The sequence below is a fragment of the Alosa sapidissima genome, chromosome 14 (assembly GCF_018492685.1).
Source record: "Alosa sapidissima isolate fAloSap1 chromosome 14, fAloSap1.pri, whole genome shotgun sequence".
Lineage (NCBI taxonomy): Eukaryota > Metazoa > Chordata > Actinopteri > Clupeiformes > Clupeidae > Alosa > Alosa sapidissima.
Genome location: NC_055970.1, coordinates 11,234,427 through 11,240,598, shown reverse-complemented (window position 1 = coordinate 11,240,598; position 6,172 = coordinate 11,234,427). Strand labels below are relative to the sequence as shown.

The 6,172-nt window shown below is 42.3% G+C and overlaps 1 protein-coding gene across 4 annotated transcripts in view; it reads left to right on the top strand.

Annotated features, from left to right (window-relative positions):
• The first annotated feature begins 907 nt into the window (after positions 1-907).
• LOC121681504 (oxysterol-binding protein-related protein 5-like) overlaps positions 908-6,172 on the top strand; it is a 36,101-nt gene continuing 30,836 nt past the window's right edge. For 2 of the 4 annotated variants that reach the window (XM_042061266.1, XM_042061265.1), the window contains exons 1-2: positions 908-1,040; positions 1,204-1,330. The gene's annotated coding sequence lies outside the window, so the exon portion shown is untranslated. The remainder of the gene's footprint in view (positions 1,041-1,203; positions 1,331-6,172) is intronic. The other 2 variants (XM_042061268.1, XM_042061267.1) reach the window with 1 other exon arrangement.

Sequence of the window (6,172 nt, the reverse complement as noted above, 5' to 3'; positions counted from 1 at the left end):
GCAGAGTCCTTCGGTGAAATGACAGCAAAGGAGCCTCATGTTGCTGGGTCGTTTCCACGGTGACACGGTACCAAGTCAGAGACAGGACTGGGAACACGGAGGCACACACGGACCTGCACCACAGTCCCAGCTGGGAGCCGACCGGCTGCTGGACCGACAGGCGGACTGGGTCTTTCATGCCGTGCTGCACTGTGAGTATAACCTGTTTCCAGCTCTGGCTTGCTAAAGGCACAGGACAGCAGGTTGGAGCAGAGCACACAGATCTGTCTGGTGTGGGCTGTGGACCTCTGCTATTCTGAAAGCAGAAGCAGGGATAACCTTCTGCTGTGACTTTTTCACAAATGCACAGAGACTGATTGAAAAGGGCACTTTCACTCTCTTGTGGTCATACACAGCATTGAGTGCAGCTATGAGTTGACTTGACAGTGAAACACAGGTGCTGTCAAAGGCCCCTGTGCTTCCTGATGTCCTTCTTCAACATATCAACCTTATGTAGGCTATTACTTGCTATTTACAACAGTGTTAGTTGCCTATAACACACATAAACATTATTATGCAAATTGCAATGATCAAGCATGTATCCTATTCCTATCAGACTTTACTAATTGTTTTTTTCTGTGTGATCCTATGACCATTCTGTGCTCTGTGGTATACCTACCGTGTCGTTATTATTCATATGTAACGTGACAGATTATCGATACAGTTGATAGAGATGCCAGCTGTCTAATGTAGCCTAACCGTGCAATGGCACCATCATACAAATACGGTACGGTATTCACAGTACATCACATCACTACCATCCGTCGCCATCCCCATTCCATGCTCCGCTCCATGTTTACCACCACGCCCCCTCCATGGCCAGACAGCCAGTGATACTTTCCTCCATGCACATCTGTGGACTTGAGAGACTGGCACCCACGTTGTCTGCCTCTCTCGTGTTGCATTGCACGGTTTTAAGCAACTTCTATCCACTGCTACGTCACCGTTCTTTCTGGAACGCTTTGGTTTGGCGGACTGTATTTCGCGTGGTCGGTGGTGAGGTAAGACTGCATAGGCTACTATTCGTTTGCGTACGTAAAAGCGGCTGCATTGCCTAATGCCCCCAAGCTATTTTATGTAGTTCTAAAGAAGCAAGGCTGTTGAAGCTGGAAGCGGTGGGCAGAGGGTGGCACATGGTAGTTCAATGATATTTTTTCACACCAGACCAGCGTGACGCAAATGAGGTCTACTCACCGAAACATGCAGCGCTGACAACAGGAGTTAACATGTTTAACAAATCTCCTTATCGCTTTATTCTGTGGAACTCCATGACGTCTTTGAATTGAAGCAGGTGAGTTTTGTATCTAAATGCTTATTAATTGCTTTTGACGTAAACGCATGCACTCAGGCTATAGGCTACGTGCGTGTAAGATAGTCACACAGCTTACTACGCTCAGCTGCAGCTTTAACATTATATCGTCTGACTGATGTTAACACTTTTGTATAATGTTGCATATCGGTCCTAGTTAAATCATCGGCATGCAGTGCGTGGGATATGGCATGTTGCAGTTAATCAAATATACATTCCTGACATTTATGTGATGCAGATGCATCCATGTTTTCGTAACGATGCATCTCTGGAAGTTCTCCATGTCCCAATTCTGCTGCTTTGGTTTCTTTGCTTGTGTTTCAGTCTTTGAATACATAATTCAACACGAATTATGTAAAAGAGTGACGTTACCAATATCTGGCCAGCTGTATGTATAAATTAATTTGTAAATTGTCGCTATTATAATAATTATAATAATGGCAATGTCTTCTGTGCATAGCCCCACACCCCATGTAGACCGTTTTACAGTCGGACGTGCTGCCAACCTGTCAAAACCAGACGGCTACGTAGAGCTCAAACTTGTTCTATTTCCGTCATATCCTATGGGCATTAAAATATGTAGGCTATGGAAAAATAGGGATTACCTAATATGCATTGAAAACACAAGGAGTAACATGGCCACAGACGTAGTTCCTTGACGTGCAGTGAGACATGTTTCTAGTAGGCTCACTTCACTTCACCGATAACCCAATAACTTACTGAGGAGAGCAATGAATTGAGACTAAGGACCAACGAGACACCGATAATAAGCCTACAGTATGCATTTCATGGGCAGTAGTTAAATAGGTTACAACCTTTAATTAATTGTCTTTAAAGTCATGTTGATAACTGCAGAATAAGTCAACATTGATTTTCTGCCCAAGTGCTGGAAAATTATAATCCCTTTAGGGATCATGATCAATGCTCAGTAACAGTCTAACAATGATCCAAAATTTGTTTTCAGTATTATACTATATCTCTGTCAATTTGGGTATTGTTATTGGTCCAGATTATCCAGGCAGGGTATTAGCATAATGGGGCCAGACAGTACAAGCGCAACTGTTTCTTGTTCTGTTTGAGTCTGAATCTGAATTGGTCATTGTTGGTACAATATGTCCACTGTTCTTTAAATCCTAGGTAGCTGATTGTAAGCTCCAGTAACCAAGTCTGCTTAAGATTCTGCCACAGCTGGCCAAGAGACCCTGTTCCGTAACAATAGGAGTGGACATTGGTGATGAATTGCTTAGGAATACATGGTGCTGAATCTGGTATAATGGTTCACTGTAGGGGAGTCAGTATTGATTATAGTGATTGGTCAGATGGTGCAACATTGATGCATTGTGATTATGGAATGTCATCCATGCCAGCACATTTCAGGAAGCCTCTGCAACCACACACATTAGAATTGTTTTCAGAATTTAAAACTTAAAAGCTTCACTTAGGTGTACAACGAGGACTGACCTGAAATGGACTAAGCCATCCCAAGAATGAAAGGTACCCAGAATCACCACTTCTCATAACAGTGGAGAATAATAGAGAATTCTCTACATTTAGGGAACAGAATCTGAATGAAGCTGTTGTAAAGAGAGACTGGCAGTTATTCATACAAGGAGGAACTGGTGCAAAGCTATCATGTGGCTCACTTTTGCAGTATATTTGTGACCACAAGCAGACCTTATTCTAGGTTGTTTTCTCCTCTGTTGGCTGGGGATTTAGATATGGAAGACACTCTTGCATTGCATAAAAGATGAGGCTCTCGTTGCAACACTGCAGTTTTAAGACTGCGGGAAGAATCAGAGCCCAAATTAGAGGACCTGGAAAAGTTTCAGCATCCAGCTGAATTTTAATAAGGTAGTTTTAGCCATGACCCGTCTGTTTACAGTCTTTGTGATAGATAGTGCCTTTACTTTTTGAAAGCATTGCCACAATGAAAGCTAGGGTACTTTACAGTAATATGACATGGCAACATTAGTGTGCTTTCTGTAGGCCCTGTTCCTGATTTAGCAAACAGTTCAAAATCATTGAAATACATCATGTGCTATTTCTTACATGTTATAGGCAATGACTTCATATAGTAATAAGTAAGTAAAATATAGATGAACTGATAGATTATTTTACTATTGATTAACTACAGTAATTCATTTGGTGTCGTTTATGTATCCTAGTCATTGGTGCCTCCATCTCAATATTGCAGTCCAGTGATTTTGATATCAGCTGTTTGGACATGACGATTTCAGGAGTGCTTCTCATGAAAGATTTCTTACTTGTCTTGAGTGAAATGTCAGTCTGTATCATTTCCTACCCTGGTGACTAGTCACTGAAAGATCCTGGCATGGGCTAGATCTTCCTGGAAGCGACATTCTTTGAAGAATGTAATTAATTAACCTATTTTTGTAGTGAGCTGTTCAGCTTTCAAGCTTAGTGCTCAGTGCTGTAATAACTGCTTAATTAGATACATCAGTATAATGGGAGAGACAAGAGGAGGGCTCATGAGATGTTTTTGTTTCCTTCCTGAACTTCACGTTTGTTGTGGAATTGTGTAGAAAGATGTCATATAGTAGGCTATCACATCACAGTAGTTTGATGTCTGAACTTAACCGCTTCATTCACATGTCTAACAGTGAAAACTAATACAATCGATTTTAGACGGTTCAGACTGCAAACATGGTTTATACTGTATGATGGAGAGGATCAGTCTGTGCAGATTTCAGTTTGAAGCTGTGTGCCCTACTGTAGCTTTTGCCATTGCTCTGCTAAGTGCCATGCTAATCAATTTTTGAAAAAGCCCACAATGTGTGTTTAGGTACATGGCAATACTGAAAAATTATATTATCAGATTTTCTTTGTCATACTGGGCTTGTTAGCCTAGAAATCTAGACGCACCCTGGCGGCAGCAAATGTAATTTGCAGCCAGGGTCGTCTAGCAACTCTCCGTTGGCATGCGAGCTGGAAAAACCAAACTCTGGTCAAGCCAATCACATCGTGTATAGAGTCGGTGGGCGGGCTTAACAGAGAGTTCACGATGGTTCCGTGTGAATTCCCTACTACTTAAAAACAGAGAAGATAGCTGCTGCTGCTGGCGAACAGCGGTCTTTCGAATCGGCTTTGGCCTTGACTCTTAAAGACTAGGAGTTAAGTGTTTCTTTGAGAAAAGAACAAAGAACGCCACTGAAGTCATTCCTAAAAAAAAGGTTGGTTGTAGCGCTATCCTATTGCGTGCAGAGGGAATTTGAAAGACAACCATTTATCCCGCCCCTCGGATTGAGCTTTGCCAATGGTGTGTTCCCAGACCCAACATCTTGATGTAGGTCTGGCTTGTATCATTGTCAGTTAGTGATTGTAAGCTTTCTTGTCTGTGTATCTGTTATAGGTTAAAGGTATTTCAGAACCTATTTATAACAGTTGTGTAAATGTAATGTAATAACAAAACAAGGTCCCTTTATCATTTCCATGTCTACATGTGTAAGGTATTAATAGCACATGTAATGACACCATACATCACTGATATCCTCGTTCTTTCTCCGTACCAGCCCTGGTGCACCTTCCACACATTTTGCCTGCCAGTGCTACTGGTCTGCCCCACCTTCTTTATGAATGGTGTGCCACACTCGCATGGCTAAACTGAGACTTAAAGTCAGTCTTTCTGTCCTACTTTTGCTCTTACTTTTGCGCGGTGGCTGGGTGTGCTGCTACTGTGTGTGTGTGCTATATGCTGTGGTGTGTGTGTGTGTGTGTGCACTCTGTGTGCTCTATCCTGTGGCTCTGCTCAGCTCTGCTCTTCCCTGCTAAATCTGATACAAAAAAGCCCATAAGTGGAGCAGAGAGGAGAGGATGCATAACAGTGCTGTGTATGATATGGGCTAAGTCTGCTCAGTGTTTTTTGGGACATGTGCTTGCTTTGCTTATAGGGGCTGCACTAGAGCGACTGTGTTGGTGTTTGCTTATAGGGGCTGCACTAGAGCGACTGTGTTGGTGTAAACATTGCTCACTGTCTACAGTAGATGCTTAAGCTGGGAGGTATAACAGGAACAGAAAGACTTGGAGACACAGAGGCCGTGCTGTCTGAGGTCGGAGGTTTGCTTACCTGGTCTGTAGAGCAGAATGTGACCAGGAGTCATGGCATTGTTTTCTTTTCACTCATCATTTTTTGGCCATTTGTTTGTGCTGTATGCTTATTGAAGTCACCAGTCAAACTGGTCATAACATATTATCTCCACGCTTTACACTCTATTCAAAATCATTAAGCTCATGTACAGTGTGTTGCTCGTAGAGAGTTAAGTCTGTGAAATGACTTAAACAAATTCAAAAACTAATTTGATCTGTATCATATGATCTTAACGTATACTGTACAACAGCAAGACCCGTCATATCAGTGTTCTATATGATCTTAACGTATATGTGCAACAGAAAGACCCGTCATATCAGTGTTCTATATGATCTTAACGTATATGTGCAACAGAAAGACCCGTCATATGAGTGTTCTATATGATCTTAACGTATATGTGCAACAGAAAGACTCGTCATATGAGTGTTCTATATGATCTTAACGTATATGTGCAACAGAAAGACTCGTCATATGAGTGTTCTATATGATCTTAACGTATATGTGCAACAGAAAGACTCGTCATATGAATGTTCTTCTTCCCGTTATTGCGTTCCTGCAGCCTGGCCTGTACTTGCTCTGCTCATGCATGGGTAAGGTGACATATACACTAGCCATCAGTAAGCCAGTCTGCACTGCAGCCAGCCAGCATGACACCTTCAGTGCCATACAGTTCTTTCCATGAAATGGTGCCAGGCTATTCCAAGGTGTACAGAGTGTAG